The sequence below is a fragment of the Staurois parvus genome, unplaced genomic scaffold, assembly GCF_062004578.1.
Source record: "Staurois parvus isolate SC_StPar_1 unplaced genomic scaffold, SC_StPar_1.0 ptg002181l, whole genome shotgun sequence".
NCBI lineage: Eukaryota > Metazoa > Chordata > Amphibia > Anura > Ranidae > Staurois > Staurois parvus.
The window spans coordinates 376321-395769 of NW_028319977.1; the positions used below are offsets into that span (position 1 = coordinate 376321).

Sequence of the window (19449 nt, forward strand, 5' to 3'; positions counted from 1 at the left end):
TAGCCTCCCACATAACATCTGCCAAGTCATTCATTTGCCCTTTCCGGCCGAGGCGGCATCAAGCAATACCTCAACCGAGAAGGTCAAATGCAAAGTGTACGGCGCTGGCTTAGCATGCAAGGTGTCACGTGCTCTTCCCAGTTCCCTTCGATAGCTCAGCTGGTAGAGCGGAGGACTGTAGAGACAAAGCAGCAATCCTTAGGTCGCTGGTTCAATTCCGGCTCGAAGGAAGAGCTTTTTACCCCGCGTCTCTGCCTTTTAGAAAGAAGGCAATCTCTTATCTCTACAAATGTGCAATTGGGAAGCTTTTTAGGCACCTTCAGTTCATCTTTCATGTCTCCTTTGGGCCAGCTCAAGCACGCTTGTCGTGTGGTCTCTGTGGCGCAATCGGTTAGCGCGTTCGGCTGTTAACCGAAAGGTTGGTGGTTCAAGCCCACTCAGGGACGCTCGTGCTTTCTCTTTACCTTAGCAGGGCCCGCTGCCAAGTCTCACCCTAACCTAAGAAGACAAATAGCATCCTTTGGCTTGTCTCACACGGCTGACGATTAACCATTCACTCGAGACATTCCTTGAAAACGGACTAGAATAATGTCGCAATCAATTGCTCTTCTTCTGGAATGTTCAAGATCTTTCATAGTTTAGTCAAGCCACTTCTTCGCTTCCGCTGAGTCTCAGGAACAAACCCCAGCATTTCTATTCACACCTGAACACCAGGGGATGTGTGAGAATTGTGGAAGCACCTTTTTTCACCTTACATGATCCCATTGTTGGTGTCAGGAAGCCTGCATAGCTAAAAGTGCCTAGATTGACATGGCCAAAGGCCTCAATTGTTGTCAAATGGCCTGGATAGAGGTGTTAAAAACGTGGAATACAGATAGTGTCAATGTTTAAGCGTGTGCCCCGGGGCTATGCTGGGCTTGAAGTACACAGGGATGCAATGTTTCTTAAAGATCCTTCTGAGTTTTTCCGACGCTCCAGTTACATACGGGATGACTAGATTTCTCCTAGTGTTCTGCTTCTCCCCAGTTTGTTTCCCTGACCTTGCGGAGGTTTTAACCAAGACCCAGTCTGGGTAGCCACAAGCTTTCAAAGCCCTCCTGAGATGTCACGGTAGCACTCTCCTAGTCATGCGCTAGGATTTGTATAGTTGGTCTCTGCTTACCAGAGAGGCTGTCGGGTAAATTCAGTGTGGTATTCTGCTTAACAGAGTGCTGCCATGGATTAGTCAGGTCTGCTCATGATTCTCTGATGTTGTTTGAGTTTGTCTGAGTTATTCCCGCCTTCAGGAAGCTGTGAGAGCTTTCCAGAACATGGGTAGGGGCTAGGCAAATGAACAGCGTGAATACGGATACCGCCCTGGCCAGTTGCAAGGGAGGGCAGTCCTGTGGCATGCTGGGAGTGGCATTTATGTTCTGCGAGCACATGGGCTCAGCGTCTTTCCTGGGAGAGGACTGAACAGCTGGGCTGGAGGCAGGCTGCCTCGCCTGGCGCCGGCTGCCATGAGGCCCCAGGTGGGTGGACCTGAGGGCCTCAAGCCAGTCAGGACGTCAATACTGCTTAACTAAGAGATCAGCTAGATGTCTTCAGTGTGAAAAGTTCTCATTTTGGAGTATCCTACTACAATTCCCCATCCCTATCCCCAGCTCGACAAGAAAACTCCAAAAACAAACATCCCCTAGTCCGGTCATTGAAGGCACGGAGCGTTTGCGCGCATGTGTATTTGGCTGAAGAAATACACTGTGCCTGGCTGCGGGGCGAAGTCAAGGGAAACCGGGGCAAACACGCCAGCGTCCCTCGCAAGGGTGGCGTTGCATCTGTGTTCTTTTGTCTTTAGACTCTTTTGGTTGCTACCATGTCAGCCGGATATTGCAGAGTCCTAAGAACCCCCAGCTCGTGTTCCAGTGGGTGGTGGTGTGAGTCAAAAGGCAGATAGCGGTCTGTGTGGGTAGGTTTCCTGGAGACCTCCATGCCCAAGTCAGCCCCTTCCTTGCCTTGTAAGACGTCGTCCAAAAGGGGGCATTTGCTATTCAGTGCCTCTTCCCGTGTACACTTGATGTATTTGTCCACTGACTTTATGGGTTCACTAAAAGCTTGTGGGGTGCTGATGCTCTAATCTTGACCCAAGTAGAATCCACATGCCTTTACAAACGGCTTGGTCTTTTCCCCATGGAACAATTCAAGGCTCAAGGGTCAGCAATGAATGCACTTGGTCAGGCTTTAGTTCTTTTTGGCTGTCAAGAGACGTACCTCCTTTCAGATGTTTCCCACAATCTCAACAGCCTCTGCCAAGTGTATACAAGTGAAAAGGCCGATGGCATCATGGGACGTGATTGTTTCTTCCGGCTCCAACTTCAGTCTACATTCCTTGTTGACACATTCTTTAGCATTCTTCCAAATGGTGCATTATCTTGCCAGTTGAGGGTGTTAGAATGGTAGGCAGATACTTAGAAACGCTGTGTGTGACAGAGTTGATTCTTTGGGAATCAGTGGTTGAAATGCCTGAACCTTGTTGCTTGATACTGCTGTACCCCGCGAGCGAGTTAAAGCAGGAGGCCGGAGCCTGTTGGGATGCCGAGGAATATTTCCACAGTCGTCACTAAGGCAAGACATCTAAGGAGCTTTTGATAAGGACCTGGGGCCCTGTGGTATTTTGTCAAGGGCGCAAAGAAGGAGATTGCGTTGGCCGGGAATCGAACCCGGGTCAACTGCTTGGAAGGCAGCTATGCTCACCACTATACCACCAACGCAAGGCTGTGCGCCAGGCATCCTGCTACCTCCATACAATTAAGGCCACACATGACATTGACTCACGGACCCCCTCCAGCGCAAGGTCCATTCGCTGCCGTACCAAGTGACCACTAGGAAGATCAGCTAGAAATATTTCCCCATAGAGAAAGGAAGCCAAGCCAGTAGATACGGTAAAGGTGTGATTGTGCAGTGCGCATGAAGGAACTGGAGATACAAGTTTTGCAAAGGCCTTTCACTCGGGCAAAAGGGACACGGAATGTGCCCCACGCCCAACGTGGGGCTCGAACCCACGACCCTGAGATTAAGAGTCTCATGCTCTACCGACTGAGCTAGCCGGGCTACAGCACTTTTGCACTTCAAGGCCTCTCACAGCCACCTGAGTCCGCAGACTTTTTGATAGCTTTCGACATAATTCCTTTGGCTAAACTCAATGCGCTTCCAAGTACTACTCTGTTCACTTGCTGTCAGGGCGCTACATCACCATTTTTGCTGTGACTTTGGAGGATCACAACAAAATGCGCTGGCTGATTCCAAACCCTTTTCTCTCTGTGCAAAACATCAAGCCGTAGCCTCCCACATAACATCTGCCAAGTCATTCATTTGCCCTTTCCGGCCGAGGCGGCATCAAGCAATACCTCAACCGAGAAGGTCAAATGCAAAGTGTACGGCGCTGGCTTAGCATGCAAGGTGTCACGTGCGCTTCCCAGTTCCCTTCGATAGCTCAGCTGGTAGAGCGGAGGACTGTAGAGACAAAGCAGCAATCCTTAGGTCGCTGGTTCAATTCCGGCTCAAAGGAAGAGCTTTTTACCCCGCGTCTCTGCCTTTTAGAAAGAAGGCAATCTCTTATCTCTACAAATGTGCAATTGGGAAGCTTTTTAGGCACCTTCAGTTCATCTTTCATGTCTCCTTTGGGCCAGCTCAAGCACGCTTGTCGTGTGGTCTCTGTGGCGCAATCGGTTAGCGCATTCGGCTGTTAACCGAAAGGTTGGTTGTTCAAGCCCACCCAGGGACGCTCGTGCTTTCTCTTTACCTTAGCAGGGCCCGCTGCCAAGTCTCACCCTAACCTAAGAAGACAAATAGCGTCCTTTGGCTTGTCTCACACGGCTGACGATTAACCATTCACTCGAGACATTCCTTGAAAACGGACTAAAATAATGTCGCAATCAATTGCTCTTCTTCTGGAATGTTCAAGATCTTTCATAGTTTAGTCAAGCCACTTCTTCGCTTCCGCTGAGTCTCAGGAACAAACCCCAGCATTTCTATTCACACCTGAACACCAGGGGATGTGTGAGAATTGTGGAAGCACCTTTTTTCACCTTACATGATCCCATTGTTGGTGTCAGGAAGCCTGCATAGCTAAAAGTGCCTAGATTGACATGGCCAAAGGCCTCAATTGTTGTCAAATCGCCTGGATAGAGGTGTTAAAAACGTGGAATACAGATAGTGTCAATGTTTAAGCGTGTGCCCCGGGGCTATGCTGGGCTTGAAGTACACAGGGATGCAATGTTTCTTAAAGATCCTTCTGAGTTTTTCCGACGCTCCAGTTACATACGGGATGACTAGATTTCTCCTAGTGTTCTGCTTCTCCCCAGTTTGTTTCCCTGACCTTGCGGAGGTTTTAACCAAGACCCAGTCTGGGTAGCCACAAGCTTTCAAAGCCCTCCTGAGATGTCACGGTAGCACTCTCCTAGTCATGCGCTAGGATTTGTATAGTTGGTCTCTGCTTACCAGAGAGGCTGTCGGGTAAATTCAGTGTGGTATTCTGCTTAACAGAGTGCTGCCATGGATTAGTCAGGTCTGCTCATGATTCTCTGATGTTGTTTGAGTTTGTCTGAGTTATTCCCGCCTTCAGGAAGCTGTGAGAGCTTTCCAGAACATGGGTAGGGGCTAGGCAAATGAACAGCGTGAATACGGATACCGCCCTGGCCAGTTGCAAGGGAGGGCAGTCCTGTGGCATGCTGGGAGTGGCATTTATGTTCTGCGAGCACATGGGCTCAGCGTCTTTCCTGGGAGAGGACTGAACAGCTGGGCTGGAGGCAGGCTGCCTCGCCTGGCGCCGGCTGCCATGAGGCCCCAGGTGGGTGGACCTGAGGGCCTCAAGCCAGTCAGGACGTCAATACTGCTTAACTAAGAGATCAGCTAGATGTCTTCAGTGTGAAAAGTTCTCATTTTGGAGTATCCTACTACAATTCCCCATCCCTATCCCCAGCTCGACAAGAAAACTCCAAAAACAAACATCCCCTAGTCCGGTCATTGAAGGCAAGGAGCGTTTGCGCGCATGTGTATTTGGCTGAAGAAATACACTGTGCCTGGCTGCGGGGCGAAGTCAAGGGAAACCGGGGCAAACACGCCAGCGTCCCTCGCAAGGGTGGCGTTGCATCTGTGTTCTTTTGTCTTTAGACTCTTTTGGTTGCTACCATGTCAGCCGGATATTGCAGAGTCCTAAGAACCCCCAGCTCGTGTTCCAGTGGGTGGTGGTGTGAGTCAAAAGGCAGATAGCGGTCTGTGTGGGTAGGTTTCCTGGAGACCTCCATGCCCAAGTCAGCCCCTTCCTTGCCTTGTAAGACGTCGTCCAAAAGGGGGCATTTGCTATTCAGTGCCTCTTCCCGTGTACACTTGATGTATTTGTCCACTGACTTTATGGGTTCACTAAAAGCTTGTGGGGTGCTGATGCTCTAATCTTGACCCAAGTAGAATCCACATGCCTTTACAAACGGCTTGGTCTTTTCCCCATGGAACAATTCAAGGCTCAAGGGTCAGCAATGAATGCACTTGGTCAGGCTTTAGTTCTTTTTGGCTGTCAAGAGACGTACCTCCTTTCAGATGTTTCCTACAATCTCAACAGCCTCTGCCAAGTGTATACAAGTGAAAAGGCCGATGGCATCATGGGACGTGATTGTTTCTTCCGGCTCCAACTTCAGTCTACATTCCTTGTTGACACATTCTTTAGCATTCTTCCAAATGGTGCATTATCTTGCCAGTTGAGGGTGTTAGAATGGTAGGCAGATACTTAGAAACGCTGTGTGTGACAGAGTTGATTCTTTGGGAATCAGTGGTTGAAATGCCTGAACCTTGTTGCTTGATACTGCTGTACCCCGCGAGCGAGTTAAAGCAGGAGGCCGGAGCCTGTTGGGATGCCGAGGAATATTTCCACAGTCGTCACTAAGGCAAGACATCTAAGGAGCTTTTGATAAGGACCTGGGGCCCTGTGGTATTTTGTCAAGGGCGCAAAGAAGGAGATTGCGTTGGCCGGGAATCGAACCCGGGTCAACTGCTTGGAAGGCAGCTATGCTCACCACTATACCACCAACGCAAGGCTGTGCGCCAGGCATCCTGCTACCTCCATACAATTAAGGCCACACATGACATTGACTCACGGACCACCTCCAGCGCAAGGTCCATTCGCTGCCGTACCAAGTGACCACTAGGAAGATCAGCTAGAAATATTTCCCCATTCGTGGAGAGAAAGGAAGCCAAGCCAGTAGATACGGTAAAGGTGTGATTGTGCAGTGCGCATGAAGGAACTGGAGATACAAGTTTTGCAAAGGCCTTTCACTCGGGCAAAAGGGACACGGAATGTGCCCCACGCCCAACGTGGGGCTCGAACCCACGACCCTGAGATTAAGAGTCTCATGCTCTACCGACTGAGCTAGCCGGGCTACAGCACTTTTGCACTTCAAGGCCTCTCACAGCCACCTGAGTCCGCAGACTTTTTGATAGCTTTCGACATAATTCCTTTGGCTAAACTCAATGCGCTTCCAAGTACTACTCTGTTCACTTGCTGTCAGGGCGCTACATCACCATTTTTGCTGTGACTTTGGAGGATCACAACAAAATGCGCTGGCTGATTCCAAACCCTTTTCTCTCTGTGCAAAACATCAAGCCGTAGCCTCCCACATAACATCTGCCAAGTCATTCATTTGCCCTTTCCGGCCGAGGCGGCATCAAGCAATACCTCAACCGAGAAGGTCAAATGCAAAGTGTACGGCGCTGGCTTAGCATGCAAGGTGTCACGTGCTCCTCCCAGTTCCCTTGGATAGCTCAGCTGGTAGAGCGGAGGACTGTAGAGACAAAGCAGCAATCCTTAGGTCGCTGGTTCAATTCCGGTTCAAAGGAAGAGCTTTTTACCCCGCGTCTCTGCCTTTTAGAAAGAAGGCAATCTCTTATCTCTACAAATGTGCAATTGGGAAGCTTTTTAGGCACCTTCAGTTCATCTTTCATGTCTCCTTTGGGCCAGCTCAAGCACGCTTGTCGTGTGGTCTCTGTGGCGCAATCGGTTAGCGCGTTCGGCTGTTAACCGAAAGGTTGGTGGTTCAAGCCCACCCAGGGACGCTCGTGCTTTCTCTTTACCTTAGCAGGGCCCGCTGCCAAGTCTCACCCTAACCTAAGAAGACAAATAGCGTCCTTTGGCTTGTCTCACACGGCTGACGATTAACCATTCACTCGAGACATTCCTTGAAAACGGACTAGAATAATGTCGCAATCAATTGCTCTTCTTCTGGAATGTTCAAGATCTTTCATAGTTTAGTCAAGCCACTTCTTCGCTTCCGCTGAGTCTCAGGAACAAACCCCAGCATTTCTATTCACACCTGAACACCAGGGGATGTGTGAGAATTGTGGAAGCACCTTTTTTCACCTTACATGATCCCATTGTTGGTGTCAGGAAGCCTGCATAGCTAAAAGTGCCTAGATTGACATGGCCAAAGGCCTCAATTGTTGTCAAATGGCCTGGATAGAGGTGTTAAAAACGTGGAATACAGATAGTGTCAATGTTTAAGCGTGTGCCCCGGGGCTATGCTGGGCTTGAAGTACACAGGGATGCAATGTTTCTTAAAGATCCTTCTGAGTTTTTCCGACGCTCCAGTTACATACGGGATGACTAGATTTCTCCTAGTGTTCTGCTTCTCCCCAGTTTGTTTCCCTGACCTTGCGGAGGTTTTAACCAAGACCCAGTCTGGGTAGCCACAAGCTTTCAAAGCCCTCCTGAGATGTCACGGTAGCACTCTCCTAGTCATGCGCTAGGATTTGTATAGTTGGTCTCTGCTTACCAGAGAGGCTGTCGGGTAAATTCAGTGTGGTATTCTGCTTAACAGAGTGCTGCCATGGATTAGTCAGGTCTGCTCATGATTCTCTGATGTTGTTTGAGTTTGTCTGAGTTATTCCCGCCTTCAGGAAGCTGTGAGAGCTTTCCAGAACATGGGTAGGGGCTAGGCAAATGAACAGCGTGAATACGGATACCGCCCTGGCCAGTTGCAAGGGAGGGCAGTCCTGTGGCATGCTGGGAGTGGCATTTATGTTCTGCGAGCACATGGGCTCAGCGTCTTTCCTGGGAGAGGACTGAACAGCTGGGCTGGAGGCAGGCTGCCTCGCCTGGCGCCGGCTGCCATGAGGCCCCAGGTGGGTGGACCTGAGGGCCTCAAGCCAGTCAGGACGTCAATACTGCTTAACTAAGAGATCAGCTAGATGTCTTCAGTGTGAAAAGTTCTCATTTTGGAGTATCCTACTACAATTCCCCATCCCTATCCCCAGCTCGACAAGAAAACTCCAAAAACAAACATCCCCTAGTCCGGTCATTGAAGGCAAGGAGCGTTTGCGCGCATGTGTATTTGGCTGAAGAAATACACTGTGCCTGGCTGCGGGGCGAAGTCAAGGGAAACCGGGGCAAACACGCCAGCGTCCCTCGCAAGGGTGGCGTTGCATCTGTGTTCTTTTGTCTTTAGACTCTTTTGGTTGCTACCATGTCAGCCGGATATTGCAGAGTCCTAAGAACCCCCAGCTCGTGTTCCAGTGGGTGGTGGTGTGAGTCAAAAGGCAGATAGCGGTCTGTGTGGGTAGGTTTCCTGGAGACCTCCATGCCCAAGTCAGCCCCTTCCTTGCCTTGTAAGACGTCGTCCAAAAGGGGGCATTTGCTATTCAGTGCCTCTTCCCGTGTACACTTGATGTATTTGTCCACTGACTTTATGGGTTCACTAAAAGCTTGTGGGGTGCTGATGCTCTAATCTTGACCCAAGTAGAATCCACATGCCTTTACAAACGGCTTGGTCTTTTCCCCATGGAACAATTCAAGGCTCAAGGGTCAGCAATGAATGCACTTGGTCAGGCTTTAGTTCTTTTTGGCTGTCAAGAGACGTACCTCCTTTCAGATGTTTCCTACAATCTCAACAGCCTCTGCCAAGTGTATACAAGTGAAAAGGCCGATGGCATCATGGGACGTGATTGTTTCTTCCGGCTCCAACTTCAGTCTACATTCCTTGTTGACACATTCTTTAGCATTCTTCCAAATGGTGCATTATCTTGCCAGTTGAGGGTGTTAGAATGGTAGGCAGATACTTAGAAACGCTGTGTGTGACAGAGTTGATTCTTTGGGAATCAGTGGTTGAAATGCCTGAACCTTGTTGCTTGATACTGCTGTACCCCGCGAGCGAGTTAAAGCAGGAGGCCGGAGCCTGTTGGGATGCCGAGGAATATTTCCACAGTCGTCACTAAGGCAAGACATCTAAGGAGCTTTTGATAAGGACCTGGGGCCCTGTGGTATTTTGTCAAGGGCGCAAAGAAGGAGATTGCGTTGGCCGGGAATCGAACCCGGGTCAACTGCTTGGAAGGCAGCTATGCTCACCACTATACCACCAACGCAAGGCTGTGCGCCAGGCATCCTGCTACCTCCATACAATTAAGGCCACACATGACATTGACTCACGGACCCCCTCCAGCGCAAGGTCCATTCGCTGCCGTACCAAGTGACCACTAGGAAGATCAGCTAGAAATATTTCCCCATTCGTGGAGAGAAAGGAAGCCAAGCCAGTAGATACGGTAAAGGTGTGATTGTGCAGTGCGCATGAAGGAACTGGAGATACAAGTTTTGCAAAGGCCTTTCACTCGGGCAAAAGGGACACGGAATGTGCCCCACGCCCAACGTGGGGCTCGAACCCACGACCCTGAGATTAAGAGTCTCATGCTCTACCGACTGAGCTAGCCGTGCTACAGCACTTTTGCACTTCAAGGCCTCTCACAGCCACCTGAGTCCGCAGACTTTTTGATAGCTTTCGACATAATTCCTTTGGCTAAACTCAATGCGCTTCCAAGTACTACTCTGTTCACTTGCTGTCAGGGCGCTACATCACCATTTTTGCTGTGACTTTGGAGGATCACAACAAAATGCGCTGGCTGATTCCAAACCCTTTTCTCTCTGTGCAAAACATCAAGCCGTAGCCTCCCACATAACATCTGCCAAGTCATTCATTTGCCCTTTCCGGCCGAGGCGGCATCAAGCAATACCTCAACCGAGAAGGTCAAATGCAAAGTGTACGGCGCTGGCTTAGCATGCAAGGTGTCACGTGCTCTTCCCAGTTCCCTTGGATAGCTCAGCTGGTAGAGCGGAGGACTGTAGAGACAAAGCAGCAATCCTTAGGTCGCTGGTTCAATTCCGGCTCGAAGGAAGAGCTTTTTACCCCGCGTCTCTGCCTTTTAGAAAGAAGGCAATCTCTTATCTCTACAAATGTGCAATTGGGAAGCTTTTTAGGCACCTTCAGTTCATCTTTCATGTCTCCTTTGGGCCAGCTCAAGCACACTTGTCGTGTGGTCTCTGTGGCGCAATCGGTTAGCGCGTTCGGCTGTTAACCAAAAGGTTGGTGGTTCAAGCCCACCCAGGGACGCTCGTGCTTTCTCTTTACCTTAGCAGGGCCCGCTGCCAAGTCTCACCCTAACCTAAGAAGACAAATAGCGTCCTTTGGCTTGTCTCACACGGCTGACGATTAACCATTCACTCGAGACATTCCTTGAAAACGGACTAGAATAATGTTGCAATCAATTGCTCTTCTTCTGGAATGTTCAAGATCTTTCATAGTTTAGTCAAGCCACTTCTTCGCTTCCGCTGAGTCTCAGGAACAAACCCCAGCATTTCTATTCACACCTGAACACCAGGGGATGTGTGAGAATTGTGGAAGCACCTTTTTTCACCTTACATGATCCCATTGTTGGTGTCAGGAAGCCTGCATAGCTAAAAGTGCCTAGATTGACATGGCCAAAGGCCTCAATTGTTGTCAAATGGCCTGGATAGAGGTGTTAAAAAGGTGGAATACAGATAGTGTCAATGTTTAAGCGTGTGCCCCGGGGCTATGCTGGGCTTGAAGTACACAGGGATGCAATGTTTCTTAAAGATCCTTCTGAGTTTTTCCGACGCTCCAGTTACATACGGGATGACTAGATTTCTCCTAGTGTTCTGCTTCTCCCCAGTTTGTTTCCCTGACCTTGCGGAGGTTTTAACCAAGACCCAGTCTGGGTAGCCACAAGCTTTCAAAGCCCTCCTGAGATGTCACGGTAGCACTCTCCTAGTCATGCGCTAGGATTTGTATAGTTGGTCTCTGCTTACCAGAGAGGCTGTCGGGTAAATTCAGTGTGGTATTCTGCTTAACAGAGTGCTGCCATGGATTAGTCAGGTCTGCTCATGATTCTCTGATGTTGTTTGAGTTTGTCTGAGTTATTCCCGCCTTCAGGAAGCTGTGAGAGCTTTCCAGAACATGGGTAGGGGCTAGGCAAATGAACAGCGTGAATACGGATACCGCCCTGGCCAGTTGCAAGGGAGGGCAGTCCTGTGGCATGCTGGGAGTGGCATTTATGTTCTGCGAGCACATGGGCTCAGCGTCTTTCCTGGGAGAGGACTGAACAGCTGGGCTGGAGGCAGGCTGCCTCGCCTGGCGCCGGCTGCCATGAGGCCCCAGGTGGGTGGACCTGAGGGCCTCAAGCCAGTCAGGACGTCAATACTGCTTAACTAAGAGATCAGCTAGATGTCTTCAGTGTGAAAAGTTCTCATTTTGGAGTATCCTACTACAATTCCCCATCCCTATCCCCAGCTCGACAAGAAAACTCCAAAAACAAACATCCCCTAGTCCGGTCATTGAAGGCAAGGAGCGTTTGCGCGCATGTGTATTTGGCTGAAGAAATACACTGTGCCTGGCTGCGGGGCGAAGTCAAGGGAAACCGGGGCAAACACGCCAGCGTCCCTCGCAAGGGTGGCGTTGCATCTGTGTTCTTTTGTCTTTAGACTCTTTTGGTTGCTACCATGTCAGCCGGATATTGCAGAGTCCTAAGAACCCCCAGCTCGTGTTCCAGTGGGTGGTGGTGTGAGTCAAAAGGCAGATAGCGGTCTGTGTGGGTAGGTTTCCTGGAGACCTCCATGCCCAAGTCAGCCCCTTCCTTGCCTTGTAAGACGTCGTCCAAAAGGGGGCATTTGCTATTCAGTGCCTCTTCCCGTGTACACTTGATGTATTTGTCCACTGACTTTATGGGTTCACTAAAAGCTTGTGGGGTGCTGATGCTCTAATCTTGACCCAAGTAGAATCCACATGCCTTTACAAACGGCTTGGTCTTTTCCCCATGGAACAATTCAAGGCTCAAGGGTCAGCAATGAATGCACTTGGTCAGGCTTTAGTTCTTTTTGGCTGTCAAGAGACGTACCTCCTTTCAGATGTTTCCTACAATCTCAACAGCCTCTGCCAAGTGTATACAAGTGAAAAGGCCGATGGCATCATGGGACGTGATTGTTTCTTCCGGCTCCAACTTCAGTCTACATTCCTTGTTGACACATTCTTTAGCATTCTTCCAAATGGTGCATTATCTTGCCAGTTGAGGGTGTTAGAATGGTAGGCAGATACTTAGAAACGCTGTGTGTGACAGAGTTGATTCTTTGGGAATCAGTGGTTGAAATGCCTGAACCTTGTTGCTTGATACTGCTGTACCCCGCGAGCGAGTTAAAGCAGGAGGCCGGAGCCTGTTGGGATGCCGAGGAATATTTCCACAGTCGTCACTAAGGCAAGACATCTAAGGAGCTTTTGATAAGGACCTGGGGCCCTGTGGTATTTTGTCAAGGGCGCAAAGAAGGAGATTGCGTTGGCCGGGAATCGAACCCGGGTCAACTGCTTGGAAGGCAGCTATGCTCACCACTATACCACCAACGCAAGGCTGTGCGCCAGGCATCCTGCTACCTCCATACAATTAAGGCCACACATGACATTGACTCACGGACCCCCTCCAGCGCAAGGTCCATTCGCTGCCGTACCAAGTGACCACTAGGAAGATCAGCTAGAAATATTTCCCCATTCGTGGAGAGAAAGGAAGCCAAGCCAGTAGATACGGTAAAGGTGTGATTGTGCAGTGCGCATGAAGGAACTGGAGATACAAGTTTTGCAAAGGCCTTTCACTCGGGCAAAAGGGACACGGAATGTGCCCCACGCCCAACGTGGGGCTCGAACCCACGACCCTGAGATTAAGAGTCTCATGCTCTACCGACTGAGCTAGCCGTGCTACAGCACTTTTGCACTTCAAGGCCTCTCACAGCCACCTGAGTCCGCAGACTTTTTGATAGCTTTCGACATAATTCCTTTGGCTAAACTCAATGCGCTTCCAAGTACTACTCTGTTCACTTGCTGTCAGGGCGCTACATCACCATTTTTGCTGTGACTTTGGAGGATCACAACAAAATGCGCTGGCTGATTCCAAACCCTTTTCTCTCTGTGCAAAACATCAAGCCGTAGCCTCCCACATAACATCTGCCAAGTCATTCATTTGCCCTTTCCGGCCGAGGCGGCATCAAGCAATACCTCAACCGAGAAGGTCAAATGCAAAGTGTACGGCGCTGGCTTAGCATGCAAGGTGTCACGTGCTCTTCCCAGTTCCCTTGGATAGCTCAGCTGGTAGAGCGGAGGACTGTAGAGACAAAGCAGCAATCCTTAGGTCGCTGGTTCAATTCCGGCTCGAAGGAAGAGCTTTTTACCCCGCGTCTCTGCCTTTTAGAAAGAAGGCAATCTCTTATCTCTACAAATGTGCAATTGGGAAGCTTTTTAGGCACCTTCAGTTCATCTTTCATGTCTCCTTTGGGCCAGCTCAAGCACGCTTGTCGTGTGGTCTCTGTGGCGCAATCGGTTAGCGCGTTCGGCTGTTAACCAAAAGGTTGGTGGTTCAAGCCCACCCAGGGACGCTCGTGCTTTCTCTTTACCTTAGCAGGGCCCGCTGCCAAGTCTCACCCTAACCTAAGAAGACAAATAGCGTCCTTTGGCTTGTCTCACACGGCTGACGATTAACCATTCACTCGAGACATTCCTTGAAAACGGACAAGAATAATGTTGCAATCAATTGCTCTTCTTCTGGAATGTTCAAGATCTTTCATAGTTTAGTCAAGCCACTTCTTCGCTTCCGCTGAGTCTCAGGAACAAACCCCAGCATTTCTATTCACACCTGAACACCAGGGGATGTGTGAGAATTGTGGAAGCACCTTTTTTCACCTTACATGATCCCATTGTTGGTGTCAGGAAGCCTGCATAGCTAAAAGTGCCTAGATTGACATGGCCAAAGGCCTCAATTGTTGTCAAATGGCCTGGATAGAGGTGTTAAAAAGGTGGAATACAGATAGTGTCAATGTTTAAGCGTGTGCCCCGGGGCTATGCTGGGCTTGAAGTACACAGGGATGCAATGTTTCTTAAAGATCCTTCTGAGTTTTTCCGACGCTCCAGTTACATACGGGATGACTAGATTTCTCCTAGTGTTCTGCTTCTCCCCAGTTTGTTTCCCTGACCTTGCGGAGGTTTTAACCAAGACCCAGTCTGGGTAGCCACAAGCTTTCAAAGCCCTCCTGAGATGTCACGGTAGCACTCTCCTAGTCATGCGCTAGGATTTGTATAGTTGGTCTCTGCTTACCAGAGAGGCTGTCGGGTAAATTCAGTGTGGTATTCTGCTTAACAGAGTGCTGCCATGGATTAGTCAGGTCTGCTCATGATTCTCTGATGTTGTTTGAGTTTGTCTGAGTTATTCCCGCCTTCAGGAAGCTGTGAGAGCTTTCCAGAACATGGGTAGGGGCTAGGCAAATGAACAGCGTGAATACGGATACCGCCCTGGCCAGTTGCAAGGGAGGGCAGTCCTGTGGCATGCTGGGAGTGGCATTTATGTTCTGCGAGCACATGGGCTCAGCGTCTTTCCTGGGAGAGGACTGAACAGCTGGGCTGGAGGCAGGCTGCCTCGCCTGGCGCCGGCTGCCATGAGGCCCCAGGTGGGTGGACCTGAGGGCCTCAAGCCAGTCAGGACGTCAATACTGCTTAACTAAGAGATCAGCTAGATGTCTTCAGTGTGAAAAGTTCTCATTTTGGAGTATCCTACTACAATTCCCCATCCCTATCCCCAGCTCGACAAGAAAACTCCAAAAACAAACATCCCCTAGTCCGGTCATTGAAGGCAAGGAGCGTTTGCACGCGTGTGTATTTGGCTGAAGAAATACACTGTGCCTGGCTGCGGGGCGAAGTCAAGGGAAACCGGGGCAAACACGCCAGCGTCCCTCGTAAGGGTGGCGTTGCATCTGTGTTCTTTTGTCTTTAGACTCTTTTGGTTGCTACTATGTCAGCCGGATATTGCAGAGTCCTAAGAACCCCCAGCTCGTGTTCCAGTGGGTGGTGGTGTGAGTCAAAAGGCAGATAGCGGTCTGTGTGGGTAGGTTTCCTGGAGACCTCCATGCCCAAGTCAGCCCCTTCCTTGCCTTGTAAGACGCCGTCCAAAAGGGGGCATTTGCTATTCAGTGCCTCTTCCCGTGTACACTTGATGTATTTGTCCACTGACTTTATGGGTTCACTAAAAGCTTGTGGGGTGCTGATGCTCTAATCTTGACCCAAGTAGAATCCACATGCCTTTACAAACGGCTTGGTCTTTTCCCCATGGAACAATTCAAGGCTCAAGGGTCAGCAATGAATGCACTTGGTCAGGCTTTAGTTCTTTTTGGCTGTCAAGAGACTTACCTCCTTTCAGATGTTTCCCACAATCTCAACAGCCTCTGCCAAGTGTATACAAGTGAAAAGGCCGATGGCATCATGGGACGTGATTGTTTCTTCCGGCTCCAACTTCAGTCTACATTCCTTGTTGACACATTCTTTAGCATTCTTCCAAATGGTGCATTATCTTGCCAGTTGAGGGTGTTAGAATGGTAGGCAGATACTTAGAAACGCTGTGTGTGACAGAGTTGATTCTTTGGGAATCAGTGGTTGAAATGCCTGAACCTTGTTGCTTGATACTGCTGTACCCCGCGAGCGAGTTAAAGCAGGAGGCCGGAGCCTGTTGGGATGCCGAGGAATATTTCCACAGTCGTCACTAAGGCAAGACATCTAAGGAGCTTTTGATAAGGACCTGGGGCCCTGTGGTATTTTGTCAAGGGCGCAAAGAAGGAGATTGCGTTGGCCGGGAATCGAACCCGGGTCAACTGCTTGGAAGGCAGCTATGCTCACCACTATACCACCAACGCAAGGCTGTGCGCCAGGCATCCTGCTACCTCTATACAATTAAGGCCACACATGACATTGACTCACGGACCCCCTCCAGCGCAAGGTCCATTCGCTGCCGTACCAAGTGACCACTAGGAAGATCAGCTAGAAATATTTCCCCATTCGTGGAGAGAAAGGAAGCCAAGCCAGTAGATACGGTAAAGGTGTGATTGTGCAGTGCGCATGAAGGAACTGGAGATACAAGTTTTGCAAAGGCCTTTCACTCGGGCAAAAGGGACACGGAATGTGTCCCACGCCCAACGTGGGGTTCGAACCCACGACCCTGAGATTAAGAGTCTCATGCTCTACCGACTGAGCTAGCCGGGCTACAGCACTTTTGCTCTTCAAGGCCTCTCACAGCCACCTGAGTCCGCAGACTTTTTGATAGCTTTCGACATAATTCCTTTGGCTAAACTCAATGCGCTTCCAAGTACTACTCTGTTCACTTGCTGTCAGGGCGCTACATCACCATTTTTGCTGTGACTTTGGAGGATCACAACAAAATGTGCTGGCTGATTCCAAACCCTTTTCTCTCTGTGCAAAACATCAAGCCGTAGCCTCCCACATAACATCTGCCAAGTCATTCATTTGCCCTTTCCGGCCGAGGCGGCATCAAGCAATACCTCAACCGAGAAGGTCAAATGCAAAGTGTACGGCGCTGGCTTAGCATGCAAGGTGTCACGTGCTCTTCCCAGTTCCCTTCGATAGCTCAGCTGGTAGAGCGGAGGACTGTAGAGACAAAGCAGCAATCCTTAGGTCGCTGGCTCAAAGGAAGAGCTTTTTACCCCGCGTCTCTGCCTTTTAGAAAGAAGGCAATCTCTTATCTCTACAAATGTGCAATTGGGAAGCTTTTTAGGCACCTTCAGTTCATCTTTCATGTCTCCTTTGGGCCAGCTCAAGCACGCTTGTCGTGTGGTCTCTGTGGTGCAATCGGTTAGCGCGTTCGGCTGTTAACCGAAAGGTTGGTGGTTCAAGCCCACCCAGGGACGCTCGTGCTTTCTCTTTACCTTAGCAGGGCCCGCTGCCAAGTCTCACCCTAACCTAAGAAGACAAATAGCGTCCTTTGGCTTGTCTCACACGGCTGACGATTAACCATTCACTCGAGACATTCCTTGAAAACGGACTAGAATAATGTCGCAATCAATTGCTCTTCTTCTGGAATGTTCAAGATCTTTCATAGTTTAGTCAAGCCACTTCTTCGCTTCCGCTGAGTCTCAGGAACAAACCCCAGCATTTCTATTCACACCTGAACACCAGGGGATGTGTGAGAATTGTGGAAGCACCTTTTTTCACCTTACATGATCCCATTGTTGGTGTCAGGAAGCCTGCATAGCTAAAAGTGCCTAGATTGACATGGCCAAAGGCCTCAATTGTTGTCAAATCGCCTGGATAGAGGTGTTAAAAACGTGGAATACAGATAGTGTCAATGTTTAAGCGTGTGCCCCGGGGCTATGCTGGGCTTGAAGTACACAGGGATGCAATGTTTCTTAAAGATCCTTCTGAGTTTTTCCGACGCTCCAGTTACATACGGGATGACTAGATTTCTCCTAGTGTTCTGCTTCTCCCCAGTTTGTTTCCCTGACCTTGCGGAGGTTTTAACCAAGACCCAGTCTGGGTAGCCACAAGCTTTCAAAGCCCTCCTGAGATGTCACGGTAGCACTCTCCTAGTCATGCGCTAGGATTTGTATAGTTGGTCTCTGCTTACCAGAGAGGCTGTCGGGTAAATTCAGTGTGGTATTCTGCTTAACAGAGTGCTGCCATGGATTAGTCAGGTCTGCTCATGATTCTCTGATGTTGTTTGAGTTTGTCTGAGTTATTCCCGCCTTCAGGAAGCTGTGAGAGCTTTCCAGAACATGGGTAGGGGCTAGGCAAATGAACAGCGTGAATACGGATACCGCCCTGGCCAGTTGCAAGGGAGGGCAGTCCTGTGGCATGCTGGGAGTGGCATTTATGTTCTGCGAGCACATGGGCTCAGCGTCTTTCCTGGGAGAGGACTGAACAGCTGGGCTGGAGGCAGGCTGCCTCGCCTGGCGCCGGCTGCCATGAGGCCCCAGGTGGGTGGACCTGAGGGCCTCAAGCCAGTCAGGACGTCAATACTGCTTAACTAAGAGATCAGCTAGATGTCTTCAGTGTGAAAAGTTCTCATTTTGGAGTATCCTACTACAATTCCCCATCCCTATCCCCAGCTCGACAAGAAAACTCCAAAAACAAACATCCCCTAGTCCGGTCATTGAAGGCAAGGAGCGTTTGCGCGCATGTGTATTTGGCTGAAGAAATACACTGTGCCTGGCTGCGGGGCGAAGTCAAGGGAAACCGGGGCAAACACGCCAGCGTCCCTCGCAAGGGTGGCGTTGCATCTGTGTTCTTTTGTCTTTAGACTCTTTTGGTTGCTACCATGTCAGCCGGATATTGCAGAGTCCTAAGAACCCCCAGCTCGTGTTCCAGTGGGTGGTGGTGTGAGTCAAAAGGCAGATAGCGGTCTGTGTGGGTAGGTTTCCTGGAGACCTCCATGCCCAAGTCAGCCCCTTCCTTGCCTTGTAAGACGTCGTCCAAAAGGGGGCATTTGCTATTCAGTGCCTCTTCCCGTGTACACTTGATGTATTTGTCCACTGACTTTATGGGTTCACTAAAAGCTTGTGGGGTGCTGATGCTCTAATCTTGACCCAAGTAGAATCCACATGCCTTTACAAACGGCTTGGTCTTTTCCCCATGGAACAATTCAAGGCTCAAGGGTCAGCAATGAATGCACTTGGTCAGGCTTTAGTTCTTTTTGGCTGTCAAGAGACGTACCTCCTTTCAGATGTTTCCTACAATCTCAACAGCCTCTGCCAAGTGTATACAAGTGAAAAGGCCGATGGCATCATGGGACGTGATTGTTTCTTCCGGCTCCAACTTCAGTCTACATTCCTTGTTGACACATTCTTTAGCATTCTTCCAAATGGTGCATTATCTTGCCAGTTGAGGGTGTTAGAATGGTAGGCAGATACTTAGAAACGCTGTGTGTGACAGAGTTGATTCTTTGGGAATCAGTGGTTGAAATGCCTGAACCTTGTTGCTTGATACTGCTGTACCCCGCGAGCGAGTTAAAGCAGGAGGCCGGAGCCTGTTGGGATGCCGAGGAATATTTCCACAGTCGTCACTAAGGCAAGACATCTAAGGAGCTTTTGATAAGGACCTGGGGCCCTGTGGTATTTTGTCAAGGGCGCAAAGAAGGAGATTGCGTTGGCCGGGAATCGAACCCGGGTCAACTGCTTGGAAGGCAGCTATGCTCACCACTATACCACCAACGCAAGGCTGTGCGCCAGGCATCCTGCTACCTCCATACAATTAAGGCCACACATGACATTGACTCACGGACCCCCTCCAGCGCAAGGTCCATTCGCTGCCGTACCAAGTGACCACTAGGAAG

General features: G+C 49.9%; 12 non-coding genes across 12 annotated transcripts; 3 read left to right on the forward strand and 9 right to left on the reverse strand.

Annotated features, from left to right (window-relative positions):
* The first annotated feature begins 144 nt into the window (after positions 1-144).
* TRNAY-GUA (transfer RNA tyrosine (anticodon GUA)) lies at positions 145-230 on the forward strand. Its single transcript is given in 2 exon segments — positions 145-181; positions 195-230. It is a non-coding gene; the product is annotated as a tRNA-Tyr (tRNA).
* A 142-nt stretch (positions 231-372) lies between these two features.
* TRNAN-GUU (transfer RNA asparagine (anticodon GUU)) lies at positions 373-446 on the forward strand. Its single transcript has one exon. It is a non-coding gene; the product is annotated as a tRNA-Asn (tRNA).
* Positions 447-2675: 2229 nt separating this feature from the next.
* TRNAG-UCC (transfer RNA glycine (anticodon UCC)) lies at positions 2676-2747 on the reverse strand. The gene has a single exon. It is a non-coding gene; the product is annotated as a tRNA-Gly (tRNA).
* Positions 2748-3014: 267 nt separating this feature from the next.
* Positions 3015-3087, reverse strand: TRNAK-CUU (transfer RNA lysine (anticodon CUU)). Its single transcript has one exon. It is a non-coding gene; the product is annotated as a tRNA-Lys (tRNA).
* A 2902-nt stretch (positions 3088-5989) lies between these two features.
* On the reverse strand, positions 5990-6061 carry TRNAG-UCC (transfer RNA glycine (anticodon UCC)). The gene has a single exon. It is a non-coding gene; the product is annotated as a tRNA-Gly (tRNA).
* Positions 6062-6334: 273 nt separating this feature from the next.
* On the reverse strand, positions 6335-6407 carry TRNAK-CUU (transfer RNA lysine (anticodon CUU)). The gene has a single exon. It is a non-coding gene; the product is annotated as a tRNA-Lys (tRNA).
* Positions 6408-7006: 599 nt separating this feature from the next.
* On the forward strand, positions 7007-7080 carry TRNAN-GUU (transfer RNA asparagine (anticodon GUU)). Its single transcript has one exon. It is a non-coding gene; the product is annotated as a tRNA-Asn (tRNA).
* Positions 7081-9309: 2229 nt separating this feature from the next.
* On the reverse strand, positions 9310-9381 carry TRNAG-UCC (transfer RNA glycine (anticodon UCC)). Its single transcript has one exon. It is a non-coding gene; the product is annotated as a tRNA-Gly (tRNA).
* A 3248-nt stretch (positions 9382-12629) lies between these two features.
* Positions 12630-12701, reverse strand: TRNAG-UCC (transfer RNA glycine (anticodon UCC)). Its single transcript has one exon. It is a non-coding gene; the product is annotated as a tRNA-Gly (tRNA).
* Positions 12702-15949: 3248 nt separating this feature from the next.
* Positions 15950-16021, reverse strand: TRNAG-UCC (transfer RNA glycine (anticodon UCC)). Its single transcript has one exon. It is a non-coding gene; the product is annotated as a tRNA-Gly (tRNA).
* A 273-nt stretch (positions 16022-16294) lies between these two features.
* On the reverse strand, positions 16295-16367 carry TRNAK-CUU (transfer RNA lysine (anticodon CUU)). Its single transcript has one exon. It is a non-coding gene; the product is annotated as a tRNA-Lys (tRNA).
* A 2891-nt stretch (positions 16368-19258) lies between these two features.
* On the reverse strand, positions 19259-19330 carry TRNAG-UCC (transfer RNA glycine (anticodon UCC)). Its single transcript has one exon. It is a non-coding gene; the product is annotated as a tRNA-Gly (tRNA).
* Between the last annotated feature and the right edge of the window lie 119 nt (positions 19331-19449).